At 44.3% G+C, this 18031-nt stretch overlaps 1 long non-coding RNA gene across 1 annotated transcript; it reads right to left on the reverse strand.

Annotated features, from left to right (window-relative positions):
* Positions 1–11857: 11857 nt before the first annotated feature.
* On the reverse strand, positions 11858–17493 carry LOC139049796 (uncharacterized). The gene is made up of 3 exons (XR_011508571.1): positions 17428–17493; positions 17232–17364; positions 11858–11961 (listed from the first exon to the last, which is right to left on the reverse strand). It is a non-coding gene; the product is annotated as an uncharacterized lncRNA (long non-coding RNA).
* Positions 17494–18031: the final 538 nt, after the last annotated feature.

Here is an 18031-nt window from a genome sequence, read left to right on the forward strand (position 1 = left end):
TCCATGGTCCAGGAAGTACATCTGGATACACCCGGGAATAGAGCTTAGTAAATATAGGGTGACCAGTCTAACTTATGTACGATGAATTAAACTGAACCTCAACACTACTGATATCTCTGCATACGTACTCTGTTGTGCACCGTGATGAAGCTTTCACGTGGTTTTTTCAGATCCGTCCACCGTCGCCGGTTATTTACTGGTTCCAAGCTGTCCGGAAACCTTCAGCTGACACTGAAACACGAAAAATTCGACGTTGAGTGGAAAGCCGAAAATTTGGAAAGCAAACTCATTACCGAAAAGTAAACCCGGTCATTCAGGAGATTACCTGAGAAGTGCCAGCCAACAGAATGGCGGTGGCAGGAGTCACTGACGCTTGAAGCACAACCACGGACCACGAACAGTTATATCAGTATATTGCAGAACACTGCGATGCCCTTAATCGAACTGTGTTCGGAATGAGGAGGCCAATCTGCAAAAATATATGGCTCCAAAAACTTTTTTAATAAAGTGATCACAAATGTGTTGTATCCCAAAGAGATTGCAGCCAAGTAAACAGTCCATGAGCTGAAATCGCCATTGTTATTCATAATAACAGCATTTGTCCATTCATAATTGCAGCATTTGTCGAGAAATGGTCAGTCACAGTACCTTTGCTGCGACGGAAGTGCGATGTGTCGCAGACCGTAGGCAACGTCCGCTCTTCGCAGTTGCTAGATGTGGTGGGCGAGAATTCCGAATGCCTTTGCATCAAGGATCAATTTATCGTTCAAGAGCACTTTTCGCGCGCGGGCATTCCTTGACACGATAAAAGGACTTGGTTGCAAGCGCATTCGGAACAGGCCAATGTCCGTAACGCAAACGTAAGGTGCAAACCCTATCAGCTAGTTCTGCCCGAGGTGCGCTAAACCTAAATCTGATACGCAACGTAGCTCCTCACGTTTTCGTCACTGACAAGACCTCTAGTGGTGATGCTCCAAGGAACCTGAGACCGAATAGCACACTACTGTGCACTGTCGATACTGTTGTATAGAACGTCTAGTTGCTTCCAGTTATTGGTGATGTGAAGCTTCAGCTAATCACAATTAGGATTGTGTATTCAAGCGGTTCCTTGGACACATTGCACCCTCACCACGAGGCTATTGGCCTCGTACACTTACTCTGCGATGGGATGCTATGAAGCTGGAAGCTGGAAGCTAGAAGCCAGTTCTTTATCCGCATTGTCCAGTCACACACCACTTTGAACTTGCCCAATCACCTCCAGTTGCCACTGAAATGTTTGGGACCACAGATTTAGTGGTGCGCCGAATTAGGCAGACAAAAAGGCATCCGAAACAAAGCAGCAAAGTAGTGTACGCGTTCGCCGATGGATTAAACTGAAACACAACACTACTGATATCTCTGTATATGTACTTTGTTACTGTGCACTGTCGATACTGTTGTATAGGATGTCTAGTTTCTTCAAATTATTGGATATGTGAAGCTTCAGCTAATGGCAACTAGGATTGTGTATTCAAGCGGTACCTTGGACACATTCCACCCTCACCGCGAGGCTATTGGCCTCGTACACTTACTCTGCGACGGGATACTATGAAGCTGGAAGCTGGAAGCTAGAAGCCAGTTCTTTATCCGCATGGTCCAGTCAAACACCACTTTGAACTTGCCCAATCACCTCCAGTTGCCACTGAAATGTTTGGGACCACAGATTTAGTGGTGCGCCGAATTAGGCAGACAAAAAGGCATCCGAAACAAAGCAGCAAAGTAGTGTACGCGTTCGCCAAACTCGCAACTTCCATACACGAGGGTGGCGCATTGAGTCTCCTTAAAAACGAAACGTTCCCACAGTTGACAAAGTGTACATTCAATGCTATCAAACGACCTGCGGTCAATACTAATGCATTCCACACAAATTTAAACGTAAAGCGGTACATTCGCGAATGCATAGGGCACAGGAAGCTTGCTATAATCAAAATAATGTAAGTAGAACGATTTGCTCACCTGAGATAGAGCTGCTAGAACATGTAGTGTCAATAAAACATCTTCATCAACAGAGCCCTTCTGCATTCCACGATTTGTGTGTTCCTTAATCACAGTGGAAACATCAACACCAACGTCTGGTAGCGCATCTGCAAATGAACACAAAGGACAGCTTAGAAAAGGGAAACTGTTCTTTGAAACGAAGACTCACCTGGTAAACTGCAGCAAAACATTCGGGCAACCACAGCTGTTATCTCGAGAAACATCATCCTAAATGCCCCCACTCGAAAGTGAAATGATCATGCTGGAACCGTTCAGAGGATAGACCTCAGGCCGATCCTGCAGACAAGAAAAGGCATTCCCACTTTATTAAAAGGAAATAAGGCAACTCAAATTGTTCACTTGAGCAGCAACAGCAAGTGAATGCTTTCGATTGCCACGCATACATCGCTAAAGCTCTTTGATAGTCTGCCACTGGTATATTCGAAGACCACAATTAAAACTACAATACAAAAGCAAACCTGTGGTAGTTGATCTACAAATATAGCAAAACAGCTTTGAAAAAGCAATATAAACTACGAAAGATATTCATCATAGAATAAGAAACGAGGAGTTACGGCGGAAGTAGCCCTCCATCCTCACGAGAGAAGTGCTGTACGACTGCACTGTTCAATGACCACTGTGGAAAGCTCGAAAAAAGCGTATATATTATGCCGGATATGCTGTTTCTAAAGCTGGGAGCAGCTTCGTAAAACTGAATTAAAGCAACCGAAGTTTTTCACCTGAGCAACAGTTGAATGCCAGTAGTGTCCAACCGCAGAAGTCCAATACCAGAACACTTCTTAACTCCACCAATTATCACTTCCATGATCTCGATGAAACCATCCAGCCAAACAGAAGCTCCAGCTAGATGATCTAAAAATTTAAAAGAAAACAAAAGCTAAGTCAAAGCGGAGAACAATCAGTAACGATGCTCACCTTAGCCGAAGGAACGAGGCAATATGGTGGTAACGGCCCTCTTCTCGAGTGAATCCATTAATGCACGGCACGACTGGGTCTTGCAGAGTTAAGGTGGAGCCGTCCTGCCAATGGTATACTTGAGACCGAGTCTGCATATATTCAATATGAAGAGAAACTTAGTCCATGGAAATAAATTAACTGATATTGTTTACCTGTCAAGCAGCACCAAAGAAGGTTTGTAGCAACACCATCGCTTTCGTCATCAGTCCACTGCGACACTCCATGGCTCGACCATACGATGATAACCTTCGAAAAGTTGATACGATTCCATGGTCCAGGAAGTACATCTGGATACACCCGGGAATAGAGCTTAGTAAATAGAGGGTGACCAGTCTAACTTATGCACGATGGATTAAACTGAACCTCAACACTACTGATATCTCTGCATACGTACTCTGTTGTGCACCGTGATGAAGCTTTCACGTGGTTTTTCAGATCCGTCCACCGTCGCCGGTTATTTTCTGGTTCCAAGCTCTCCGGAAACCTTCAGCTGACACTGAAGCATGCAAAATTCGACGTTGAGTGGAAAGCCGGAAATTTGGAAAGCAAACTCATTACCGAAAAGTAAACCCGGTCATTCAGGAGATTACCTGAGAAGTGCCAGCCAACAGAATGGCGGTGGCAGGAGTCACTGACGCTTGAAGCACAACCACGGACCACGAACAGTTATATCCGTAAATTGCAGAACACTGCGATGCCCTTACTCGAACTGTGTTCGGAGTGAGGAGACCAATCTGCAAAAATATAAGGCTCCAAAAACTTTTTTAATAAAGTGAGCACAAATGTCTTGTATCCCAAACAGATTGCAGCCAAGTAAACAGTCCATGAGCTGAAATCGCCATTGTTATTCATAATAACAGCATTTCTCCATTCATAATTGCAGCATTTGTCGATAAATGGTCAGTCACAGTACCTTTGCTGCGACGGAAGTGCGATGTGTCACAGACCGTAGGCAACGTCCGTTCTTCCCAGTTGCTAGATGTGGTGGGCGAGAATTCCGAATGCCTTTGCATCTAGGATCAATTTATCGTTCAAGAGCACTTTTCGCGCGCGGGCATTCCTTGACACGATAAAAGGACTTGGTTGCAAGCGCATTCGGAACAGGCCAATGTCCGTAACGCAAACGTAAGGTGCAAACCCTATGTGCTCGTTCTGCCCGAGGTGCGCTAAACCTAAATCTGATACGCAACGTAGCTCCTCACGTTTTCGTCACTGACAAGACCTCTAGTGGTGATGCTCCAAGGAACCTGAGACCGAATAGTACACTACTGTGCACTGTCGATACTGTTGTATAGAACGTCTAGCTGCTTTCAGTTATTGGTTATGTGAAGCTTCAGCTAATCACAATTAGGTTTCTGTATTCAAGCGGTTCCTTGGACACATTCCACCTTTACCACGAGGCTATTGGCCTCGTACACTTACTCTGCGATGGGATGCTATGAAGCTGGAAGCTGGAAGCTAGAAGCCAGTTCTTTATCCGCATTGTCCAGTCAAACACCACTTTGAACTTGCCCAATCATTTCCAGGTGCCACTGAAATGTTTGGGACCACAGATTTAGTGGTGCGCCGAATTAGGCAGACAAAAAGGCATCCGTAACAAAGCAGCAAAGTAGTGTACGCGTTCGCCAAACTCGCACCTTCCATACACGAGGGTGGCGCATTGAGTCTCCTTAAAAGCGAAACGTTCCCGCAGTTGACAACGTGTACATTCAATTCTATCAAGCGACCTGCGGTCAATACTAATGCGTTCCACACAAATTTAAACGCAAAGCGGAACATTCGCGAATGCATAGGGCACAGGAAGCTTGCTATAATCAAAATAATGTAAGTAGAACGATTTGCTCACCTGAGATAGAGCTGCTAGAACATGTAGTGTCAATAAAACATCTTCATAAACGGAGCCCTTCTGCATTCCACGATTGGTGCGTTCCTTAATCAATGTGGAACCATCAACACCAACGTCTGGTAGCGCATCTGCAAATGAACACAAAGGAAAGCTAAGAAAAGGGAGACTGTTTTTTAAACGAAGACTCACCTGATAAACTGCAGCAAAGCATTCGGCCGACCACAGCTGTTATCTCGAGAAACCTCATCCTAAATGCCCCCACTCGAAAGTGAAATGATCATGCTGGAACCGTTCAGAGGATAGACCTCAGGCCGATCCTGCAGACATGAAAAGGCATTCCAACTTTATTAAAAGGAAATAAGGCAACTCAAATTGTTCATTTGAGCAGCAACAGCAAGTGAATGCGTTCGATTGCCACGCATACATCGCTAAAGCTCTTTGATAGTCTGCCACTGGTATATTCCACGACCACAATGAAAACTCCAATACAAAAGCAGACTTGTGGTATTTGATCTACAAATATAGCAAAACAGCTTTGTAAAAGCAATATAAACTACGAAATACATTCAACATAGAATAAGAAACGAGGAGTTACGGCGGAAGTAGCCCTCCATCCTCACGACAGAAGTGCTGTACGATTGCACTGTTCAATGACCACTGTGGAAAGCTCGAGAAAAGGGTATATTTTATGCCGGATATGCTGTTTCTAAAGCTGGGAGCAGCTTCGTAAATCTGAATTAAAGCAACCGAAGTTTTTCACCTGAGCAACAGTTGAACGTCAGTAGGGTCCAACAGCAGATGTCCAATACCAGAACACTTCTTAACTCCACCAATTATCACTTCCATGATCTCGATGAAACCATCCAACCAAACAGAATCTCCAGGTAGACGATCTAAAAATTTAAAAGAAAACAAAAGCTAAGTCAAAGCGGAGAACAATAAGTAACGATGCTCACCTTAGCTGAAGGAACGAGGCAATACGGTGGTATCGGCCCTCTTCACGAGTGAATCCATTATTCCACGGCATGACTGGGTCTTGCTCTGGTCATGGTGGAGCCGTCCTGGATATGGTATACTTGAGACCGAGTCTGCATATATTCAATATGATGAGAAACTTAGTCCATGGAAATAAATTAACTGATATTGCTTACCTGTCAAGCAGCACCAAAGAAGGTGTGTAGCAACACCATCGCTTAAGTCATCAGTCCACTGCGACACTCCATGGCTCGACCATACGATGATAACCTTCGAAAAGTTGATACGATTCCATGGTCCAGGAAGTACATCTGGATACACCCAGGAATAGAGCTTAGTGAATATGGGGTGACCAGTCTAACTTATGCACGATGGATTAAACTGAAACACAACACTACTGATATCTCTGTATATGTACTTTGTTACTGTGCACTGTCGATACTGTTGTATAGGATGTCTAGTTTCTTCAAGTTATTGGATATGTGAAGCTTCAGCTAATGACAATTAGGATTGTGTATTCAAGCGGTACCTTGGACACATTCCACCCTCACCACGAGGCTATTGGCCTCGTACACTTACTCTGCGACGGGATGCTATGAAGCTGGAAGCTGGAAGCTAGAAGCCAGTTCTTTATCCGCATTGTCCAGTCAAACAGCACTTTGAACTTGCCCAATCACCTCCAGTTGCCACTGAAATGTTTGAGACCACAGATTTAGTGGTGCGCCGAATTAGGCACACAAAAAGGCATCCGTAACAAAGCAGCAAAGTAGTGTACGCGTTCGCCAAACTCGCACCTTCCATACACGAGGGTGGCGCATTGAGTCTCCTTAAAAGGGAAACGTTCCCACAGTTGACAACGTGTACATTCAATGCTATCAAACGACCTGCGGTCAATACTAATGCGTTCCACACAAATTTAAACGCAAAGCGCTACATTCGCGAATGCATAGGGCACAGGAAGCTTGCTATAATCAAAATAATGTAAGTAGAGCGATTTGCTCACCTGACATAGAGCTGCTAGAACATGTAGTGTCAATAAAACATCTTCATCAACAGAGCCCTTCTGCATTCCACGATTGGTGTGTTCCTTAATCACAGTGGAACCATCAACACCAACGTCTGGTAGCGCATCTGCAAATGAACACAAAGGACAGCTTAGAAAAGGGAAACTATTTTTTTAAACGAGGACTCACCTGGTAAACTGCAGCAAAACATTCGGGCAACCACAGCTGTTATCCCGAGAAACATCATCCTAAATGCCCCCACTCGAAAGTGAAATGATCATGCTGGAACCGTTCAGAGGATAGACCTCAGGCCGATCCTGCAGACATGAAAAGGCATTCCCACTTTATTAAAAAAAAATAGGGCAACTCAAGTTGTTCACTTGAGCAGCAACAGCAAGTGAATGCGTTCGATTGTCACGCATACATCACTAAAGCTCTTTGATAGTCTGCCACTGTTATATTCCACGACCACAATGAAAACTCCAATACAAAAGCAAACCTGTGGTAGTTGATCGACAAATATAGCAAACCAGCTTTGCAAAAGCAATATAAACTACGAAAGATATTCATCATAGAATAAGAAACGAGGAGTTACGGCGGAAGTAGCCCTCCATCCTCACGACAGAAGTGCTGTACGATTGCACTGTTCAATGACCACTGTGGAAAGCTCGAGAAAAGGGTATATTTTATGCCGGATATGCTGTTTCTAAAGCTGGGAGCAGCTTCGTAAATCTGAATTAAAGCAACCGAAGTTTTTCACCTGAGCAACAGTTGAACGTCAGTAGGGTCCAACAGCAGATGTCCAATACCAGAACACTTCTTAACTCCACCAATTATCACTTCCATGATCTCGATGAAACCATCCAACCAAACAGAATCTCCAGGTAGACGATCTAAAAATTTAAAAGAAAACAAAAGCTAAGTCAAAGCGGATAACAGTCAGTAACGATGCTCACCTTAGCCGAAGGAACGAGGCAATATGGTGGTAACGGCCCTCTTCTCGACTGAATCCATGAATGCACGGCACGACTGGGTCTTGCAGTGGTCATGGTGAAGCCGTCCTGGCAATGGTATACTTGAGACCGAGTCTGCATATATTCAATACGAAGAGTAGCTTAGTCGATGTAAAATAAATTAACTGATATTGTTTACCTGTCAAGCGGCACCAATGAAGGTGTGTAGCAACACCATCGCTTTCCTCATCAGTCCACTGCGACACTCCATGGCTCGACCATACGATGATAACCTTCGAAAAGTTGATACGATTCCATGGTCTAGGAAGTACATCTGCATACACCCAGGAATAGAGCTCAGTAAATATTGGGTGACCAGTCTAAATTATGCACGATAGATTACACTGAACCTCAACGCAACTGATATCTCTGCATACGCCCTCTGCTACTGTGCACTGTCGATACTGTTGTGTAGAACGTCTAGCTGCTTCCAGTTATTGGTTATGTGAAGCTTCAGCTAATCACAATTAGGATTGTGTATTCAAGCGGTTCCTTGGACACATTCCACCCTCACCACGAGGCTATTGGCCTCGTACACTTACTCTGCGATGGGATGGTATGAAGCTGGAAGCTGGAAGCTAGAAGACGGTTCTTTATCCGCATTGTCCAGTCAAACACCACTTTGAACTTGCCCAATCACCTCCAGTTGCCACTGAAATGTTTGGGACCACAGATTTAGTGGTGCGCCGAAATAGGCAGACCAATATGCATCCGTAGCAAAGCAGCAAAGTAATGTACGCGTTCGCCAAACTCGCACCTTCCATACACGAGGATAGCGCATTGAGTCTCCTTAAAAGCGAAACGTTCCCACAGTTGACAACGTGTACATTCAATGCTATCAAACGACCTGCGGTAAATACTAATGCGTTCCACACAAATTTAAACGCAAAGCGCTACATTCGCGAATGCATAGGGCACAGGAAGCTTGCTATAATCAAAATAATGTAAGTAGAGCGATTTGCTCACCTGAGATAGAGCTGCTACAACATGTAGTGTCAATAAAATATCTTCATCAACAGAGCCCTTCTGCATTCCACGATTGGTGTGTTCCTTAATCGATGTGGAACCATCAACACCAACGTCTGGTAGCGCATCTGCAAATGAGCACAAAGGAAAGCTTAGAAAAAGGAGACTGTTTTTTTAAACGAAGACTCATCTGATAAACTGCAGCAAAACATTCGGCCGACCACAGCTGTTATCTCGAGAAACATCATCCTAAATGCCCCCACTCGAAAGTGAAATGATTATGCTGGAACCGTTCAGAAGATAGACCTCAGGCCTATCCTGCAGACATGAAAAGGCATTCCCACTTTATTGAAAAAAATAGGGCAACTCAAATTGTTCACTTGAGCAGCAACAGCAAGTGAATGCGTTCGATTTCCACGCATACATCGCTAAAGCTCTTTGATAGTCTGCCACTGGTATATTCCACGACCACAATGAAAACTCCAATACAAAAGCAAACTTGTGGTATTTGATCTACAAATATAGCAAAACAGCTTTGTAAAAGCAATATAAACTACAAAAGATATTCATCATGGAATAAGAAACGAGGGGTTACGGCGGAAGTAGCCCTCGTTCCTCACGAGAGAAGTGCTGTACCACTGCCCTGTTCAATGACCACTTTGGAAAGCTCGAGAAAAGGGTATATTTTATGCCGAATATGCTGTTTCTAAAGGTGGGAGTAGCTTCGCAAAACTGAAATAAAGCAACCGAAGTTTTTCACCTGAGCAACAGCTGAATGTCACTAGGGTCGAACAGCAGATGTCCAATACCAGAACACTTCTTAACTCCAACAATTATCACTTCCATGATCTCGATGAAACCATCCAGCCAAAAAGAAGCTCCAGCTAGACGATCTAAAAATTTAAAAGAAAACAAAAGCGAAGTCAAAGCGGAGAACAGTAAGTAACGATGCTCACCTTAGCCGAAGGAACGAGGCAATATGGTGGTAACGGCCCTCTTCTCGAGTGAATTTATTAATGCACGGCACGACTGGGTCTTGCAGTGGTCATGGTGGAGCCGTCGTGCCAATGGTATACTTGAGACCGAGTCTGCATATATTCAATATGAAGAGAAACTTAGTCCATGGAAATAAATTAACTGATATTGTTTACCTGTCAAGCAGCACCAAAGAAGGTTTGTAGCAACACCATCGCTTTCGTCATCAATCCACTGCGACACTCCATGGCTCGACCATACGATGATAACCTTCGAAAAGTTGATACGATTCCATGGTCCAGGAAGTACATCTGGATACACCCGGGAATAGAGCTTAGTAAATATAGGGTGACCATTCTAACTTATGCACAATGAATTAAACTGAACCTCAACACTACTGATCTCTCTGCATACGTACTCTTTTGTGCACCGTGATGAAGCTTTCACGTGGTTTTTCAGATCCGTCCACCGTCGCCGGTTATTTTCTGGTTCCAAGCTGTCCGGAAACCTTCAGCTGACACTGAAACATGCAAAATTCGACGTTGAGTGGAAAGCCGAAAATTTGGAAAGCAAACTCATTACCGAAAAGTAAACCCGGTCATTCAGGAGATTACCTGAGAAGTGCCAGCCAACAGAATGGCGGTGGCAGGAGTCACTGACGCTTGAAGCACAACCACGGACCACGAACAGTCATATCCGTAAATTGCGGAACACTGCGATGCCCTTACTCGAACTGTGTTCGGAGTGGGGAGGCCAATCTGCAAAAATATAAGGCTCCAAAAACTCTTTTAATAAAGTGAGCACAAATGTCTTGTATCCCAAAGAGATCGCAGCCAAGTAAAAAGTCCATGAGCTGAAATCGCCATTGTTATTCATAATAACAGCATTTGTCCGTTCATAATTGCAGCATTTGTCGATAAATGGTCAGTCACAGTACCTTTGCTGCGACGGAAGTGCGATGTGTCGCAGACCGTAGGCAACGTCCGTTCTTCGCAGTTGCTAGATGTGGTGGGCGAGAATTCCGAATGCCTTTGCATCTAGGATCAATTTATCGTTCAAGAGCACTTTTCGCGCGCGGGCATTCCTTGACACGATAAAAGGACTTGGTTGCAAGCGCATTCGGAACAGGCCAATGTCCGTAACGCAAACGTAAGGTGCAAACCCTATCTGCTAGTTCTGCCCGAGGTACGCTAAACCTAAATCTGATACGCAACGTAGCTCCTCACGTTTCCGTCACTGACAAGACCTCTAGTGGTGATGCTCCAAGGAACCTGAGACCGAATAGCACACTACTGTGCACTGTCGATACTGTTGTATAGAACGTCTAGCTGCTTCCAGTTATTGGTTATGTGAAGCTTCAGCTAATCACAATTAGGATTGTGTATTCAAGCGGTACCTTGGACACATTCCACCCTCACCACGAGGCTATTGGCCTCGTACACTTACTCTGCGACGGGATGCTATGAAGCTGGAAGCTGGAAGCTAGAAGCCAGTTCTTTATCCGCATTGTCCAGTCAAACAGCACTTTGAACTTGCCCAATCACCTCCAGTTGCCACTGAAATGTTTGAGACCACAGATTTAGTGGTGCGCCGAATTAGGCACACAAAAAGGCATCCGTAACAAAGCAGCAAAGTAGTGTACGCGTTCGCCAAACTCGCACCTTCCATACACGAGGGTGGCGCATTGAGTCTCCTTAAAAGGGAAACGTTCCCACAGTTGACAACGTGTACATTCAATGCTATCAAACGACCTGCGGTCAATACTAATGCGTTCCACACAAATTTAAACGCAAAGCGCTACATTCGCGAATGCATAGGGCACAGGAAGCTTGCTATAATCAAAATAATGTAAGTAGAGCGATTTGCTCACCTGACATAGAGCTGCTAGAACATGTAGTGTCAATAAAACATCTTTATCAACAGAGCCCTTCTGCATTCCACGATTGGTGTGTTCCTTAATCACAGTGGAACCATCAACACCAACGTCTGGTAGCGCATCTGCAAATGAACACAAAGGACAGCTTAGAAAAGGGAAACTATTTTTTTAAACGAGGACTCACCTGGTAAACTGCAGCAAAACATTCGGGCAACCACAGCTGTTATCCCGAGAAACATCATCCTAAATGCCCCCACTCGAAAGTGAAATGATCATGCTGGAACCGTTCAGAGGATAGACCTCAGGCCGATCCTGCAGACATGAAAAGGCATTCCCACTTTATTAAAAAAAAATAGGGCAACTCAAGTTGTTCACTTGAGCAGCAACAGCAAGTGAATGCGTTCGATTGTCACGCATACATCACTAAAGCTCTTTGATAGTCTGCCACTGTTATATTCCACGACCACAATGAAAACTCCAATACAAAAGCAAACCTGTGGTAGTTGATCGACAAATATAGCAAACCAGCTTTGCAAAAGCAATATAAACTACGAAAGATATTCATCATAGAATAAGAAACGAGGAGTTACGGCGGAAGTAGCCCTCCATCCTCACGAGAGAAGTGCTGTACGACTGCACTGTTCAATGACCACTGTGGAAAGCTTGAGAAAAGGGTATGTTTTATGCCGAATATGCTGTTTGTAAAGCTGGGAGCAGCTTCGTAAAACTGAATTAAAGCAACCGACGTTTTTGACCTGAGACACAGTTGAATGTCAGTGGGGTCCAACAGCAGATGTCCAATACCAGAACACTTCCTAACTCCACCAATTATCACTTCCATGATCTAGATGAAACCATCCAGCCAAACAGAGGCTCCAGCTAGATGATCTAAAAATTTAAAAGAAAACAAAAGCTAAGTCAAAGCGGATAACAGTCAGTAACGATGCTCACCTTAGCCGAAGGAACGAGGCAATATGGTGGTAACGGCCCTCTTCTCGACTGAATCCATGAATGCACGGCACGACTGGGTCTTGCAGTGGTCATGGTGAAGCCGTCCTGGCAATGGTATACTTGAGACCGAGTCTGCATATATTCAATACGAAGAGTAGCTTAGTCGATGTAAAATAAATTAACTGATATTGTTTACCTGTCAAGCGGGCACCAATGAAGGTGTGTAGCAACACCATCGCTTTCCTCATCAGTCCACTGCGACACTCCATGGCTCGACCATACGATGATAACCTTCGAAAAGTTGATACGATTCCATGGTCTAGGAAGTACATCTGCATACACCCAGGAATAGAGCTCAGTAAATATTGGGTGACCAGTCTAAATTATGCACGATAGATTACACTGAACCTCAACGCAACTGATATCTCTGCATACGCCCTCTGCTACTGTGCACTGTCGATACTGTTGTGTAGAACGTCTAGCTGCTTCCAGTTATTGGTTATGTGAAGCTTCAGCTAATCACAATTAGGATTGTGTATTCAAGCGGTTCCTTGGACACATTCCACCCTCACCACGAGGCTATTGGCCTCGTACACTTACTCTGCGATGGGATGGTATGAAGCTGGAAGCTGGAAGCTAGAAGACGGTTCTTTATCCGCATTGTCCAGTCAAACACCACTTTGAACTTGCCCAATCACCTCCAGTTGCCACTGAAATGTTTGGGACCACAGATTTAGTGGTGCGCCGAAATAGGCAGACCAATATGCATCCGTAGCAAAGCAGCAAAGTAATGTACGCGTTCGCCAAACTCGCACCTTCCATACACGAGGATAGCGCATTGAGTCTCCTTAAAAGCGAAACGTTCCCACAGTTGACAACGTGTACATTCAATGCTATCAAACGACCTGCGGTAAATACTAATGCGTTCCACACAAATTTAAACGCAAAGCGCTACATTCGCGAATGCATAGGGCACAGGAAGCTTGCTATAATCAAAATAATGTAAGTAGAGCGATTTGCTCACCTGAGATAGAGCTGCTACAACATGTAGTGTCAATAAAATATCTTCATCAACAGAGCCCTTCTGCATTCCACGATTGGTGTGTTCCTTAATCGATGTGGAACCATCAACACCAACGTCTGGTAGCGCATCTGCAAATGAGCACAAAGGAAAGCTTAGAAAAAGGAGACTGTTTTTTTAAACGAAGACTCATCTGATAAACTGCAGCAAAACATTCGGCCGACCACAGCTGTTATCTCGAGAAACATCATCCTAAATGCCCCCACTCGAAAGTGAAATGATTATGCTGGAACCGTTCAGAAGATAGACCTCAGGCCTATCCTGCAGACATGAAAAGGCATTCCCACTTTATTGAAAAAAATAGGGCAACTCAAATTGTTCACTTGAGCAGCAACAGCAAGTGAATGCGTTCGATTTCCACGCATACATCGCTAAAGCTCTTTGATAGTCTGCCACTGGTATATTCCACGACCACAATGAAAACTCCAATACAAAAGCAAACTTGTGGTATTTGATCTACAAATATAGCAAAACAGCTTTGTAAAAGCAATATAAACTACAAAAGATATTCATCATGGAATAAGAAACGAGGGGTTACGGCGGAAGTAGCCCTCGTTCCTCACGAGAGAAGTGCTGTACCACTGCCCTGTTCAATGACCACTTTGGAAAGCTCGAGAAAAGGGTATATTTTATGCCGAATATGCTGTTTCTAAAGGTGGGAGTAGCTTCGCAAAACTGAAATAAAGCAACCGAAGTTTTTCACCTGAGCAACAGCTGAATGTCACTAGGGTCGAACAGCAGATGTCCAATACCAGAACACTTCTTAACTCCAACAATTATCACTTCCATGATCTCGATGAAACCATCCAGCCAAAAAGAAGCTCCAGCTAGACGATCTAAAAATTTAAAAGAAAACAAAAGCGAAGTCAAAGCGGAGAACAGTAAGTAACGATGCTCACCTTAGCCGAAGGAACGAGGCAATATGGTGGTAACGGCCCTCTTCTCGAGTGAATTTATTAATGCACGGCACGACTGGGTCTTGCAGTGGTCATGGTGGAGCCGTCGTGCCAATGGTATACTTGAGACCGAGTCTGCATATATTCAATATGAAGAGAAACTTAGTCCATGGAAATAAATTAACTGATATTGTTTACCTGTCAAGCAGCACCAAAGAAGGTTTGTAGCAACACCATCGCTTTCGTCATCAATCCACTGCGACACTCCATGGCTCGACCATACGATGATAACCTTCGAAAAGTTGATACGATTCCATGGTCCAGGAAGTACATCTGGATACACCCGGGAATAGAGCTTAGTAAATATAGGGTGACCATTCTAACTTATGCACAATGAATTAAACTGAACCTCAACACTACTGATCTCTCTGCATACGTACTCTTTTGTGCACCGTGATGAAGCTTTCACGTGGTTTTTCAGATCCGTCCACCGTCGCCGGTTATTTTCTGGTTCCAAGCTGTCCGGAAACCTTCAGCTGACACTGAAACATGCAAAATTCGACGTTGAGTGGAAAGCCGAAAATTTGGAAAGCAAACTCATTACCGAAAAGTAAACCCGGTCATTCAGGAGATTACCTGAGAAGTGCCAGCCAACAGAATGGCGGTGGCAGGAGTCACTGACGCTTGAAGCACAACCACGGACCACGAACAGTCATATCCGTAAATTGCGGAACACTGCGATGCCCTTACTCGAACTGTGTTCGGAGTGGGGAGACAATCTGCAAAAATATAAGGCTCCAAAAACTCTTTTAATAAAGTGAGCACAAATGTCTTGTATCCCAAAGAGATCGCAGCCAAGTAAAAAGTCCATGAGCTGAAATCGCCATTGTTATTCATAATAACAGCATTTGTCCGTTCATAATTGCAGCATTTGTCGATAAATGGTCAGTCACAGTACCTTTGCTGCGACGGAAGTGCGATGTGTCGCAGACCGTAGGCAACGTCCGTTCTTCGCAGTTGCTAGATGTGGTGGGCGAGAATTCCGAATGCCTTTGCATCTAGGATCAATTTATCGTTCAAGAGCACTTTTCGCGCGCGGGCATTCCTTGACACGATAAAAGGACTTGGTTGCAAGCGCATTCGGAACAGGCCAATGTCCGTAACGCAAACGTAAGGTGCAAACCCTATCTGCTAGTTCTGCCCGAGGTACGCTAAACCTAAATCTGATACGCAACGTAGCTCCTCACGTTTCCGTCACTGACAAGACCTCTAGTGGTGATGCTCCAAGGAACCTGAGACCGAATAGCACACTACTGTGCACTGTCGATACTGTTGTATAGAACGTCTAGCTGCTTCCAGTTATTGGTTATGTGAAGCTTCAGCTAATCACAATTAGGATTGTGTATTCAAGCGGTTCCTTGGACACATTCCACCCTCACCACGAGGCTATTGGCCTCGTACACTTACTCTGCGATGGGATGCTATGAAGCTGGAAGCTGGAAGCTAGAAGCCAGTTCTTTATCCGCATTGTCCAGTCAAACACCACTTTGAACTTGCCCAATCACCTCCAGCTGCCACTGAAATGTTTGGGACCACAGATTTAGGGGTGCGCCGAATTAGGCACACAAAAAGGCATCCATAACAAAGCAGCAAAGTAGTGTACGCGTTCGCCAAACTCGCAACTTCCATACATGAGGGTGGCGCATTGAGTCTCCTTAAAAACGAAACGTTCCCACAGTTGACAACGTGTACATTCAATGCTATCAAACGACCTGCGGTCAATACTAATGCGTTCCACACAAATTTAAACGCAAAGCGGTACATTCGTGAATGCATAGGGCACAAGAAGCTTGCTATAATCAAAATAATGTAAGTAGAGCGATTTGCTCACCTGAGATAGAGCTGCTAGAACATGTAGTGTCAATAAAACATCTTCATCAACAGAGCCCTTCTGCATTCCACGATTGGTGTGTTCCTTAATCAACGTGGAACCATCAACACCAACGTCTGGTAGCGCATCTGCAAATGAACACAAAGGAAAGCTTAGAAAAGGGAAACTGTTTTTTTTTTAACGAAGACTCACCTGATAAACTGCAGCAAAGCATTCGGCCGACCACAGCTGTTATGTCGAGAAACGTCATCCTAAATGCCCCCACTCGAAAGTGAAATGATCATGCTGGACCCGTTCAGAGGATAGACCTCAGGCTGATCCTGCAGACATGAAAAGGCATTCCCACTTTAATTAAAGGAAATAAGGCAACTCAACTTGTTCACTTCAGCAGCAACAGCAAGTCAATGCGTTCGATTGCCACGCATACATCGCTAAAGCTCTTTGATAGTCTGCCACTGATATATTCCACGACCACAATGAAAACTACAATACAAAAGCAAACTTGTGGTATTTGATCCACAAATATCGCAAAACAGCTTTGTAAAAGCAATATAAACTACGAAAGATATTCATCATGGAATAAGAAACGAAGGGTTACGGCGGAAGTAGCCCTCGTTCCTCAGGAGAGAAGTGCTGTACGACTGCACTGTTCAATGACCACTGTGGAAAGCTTGAGTAAAGGGTATATTTTATGCCGAATATGCTGTTTCTAAATCTGGGAGCAGCTTCGTAAAACTGAATTAAAGCAACCGAAGTTTTTCACCTGAGCAACAGTTGAATGTCAGTAGGGTCCAACAGCAGATGTCCAATACCAGAACACTTCTTAACTCCACCAATTATCACTTCCATGATCTCGATGAAACCATCCAACCAAACAGAATCTCCAGGTAGACGATCTAAAAATTTAAAAGAAAACAAAAGCTAAGTCAAAGCGGAGAACAATAAGTAACGATGCTCACCTTAGCCGAAGGAACGAGGCAATACGGTGGTATCGGCCCTCTTCACGAGTGAATCCATTAATGCACCGCACGACTGGGTCTTGCAGTGGTCATGGTGGAGCCGTCCTGCCAATGGTATACTTGAGACCGAGTCTGCATATATTCAATATGAAGAGAAACTTAGTCCATGGAAATAAATTAACTGATATTGTTTACCTGTCAAGCAGCACCAAAGAAGGTTTGTAGCAACACCATCGCCTTCATCATCAGTCCACTGCGACACTCCATGGCTCGACCATACGATGATAACCTTCGAAAAGTTGATACGATTCCATGGTCCAGGAAGTACATCTGGATACACCCGGGAATGGATCTTAGTGAATATAGGGTGACCAGTCTAACTTATGCACGATGGATTAAACTGAACCTCAACACTACAGATATCTCTGCATACGTACTCTGTTGTGCACCGTGATGAAGCTTTCACGTGGTTTTTCAGATCCGTCCACCGTCGCCGGTTATTTTCTGGTTCCAAGCTGTCCGGAAACCTTCTGCTGACACTGAAACATGCAAAATTCGACGTTGAGTGGAAAGCCGTAAAATTTGGAAAGCAAACTCATTACCG

Source organism: Dermacentor albipictus, chromosome 9 (assembly GCF_038994185.2).
Source record: "Dermacentor albipictus isolate Rhodes 1998 colony chromosome 9, USDA_Dalb.pri_finalv2, whole genome shotgun sequence".
In the NCBI taxonomy this organism is placed as follows: Eukaryota; Metazoa; Arthropoda; class Arachnida; order Ixodida; family Ixodidae; genus Dermacentor; species Dermacentor albipictus.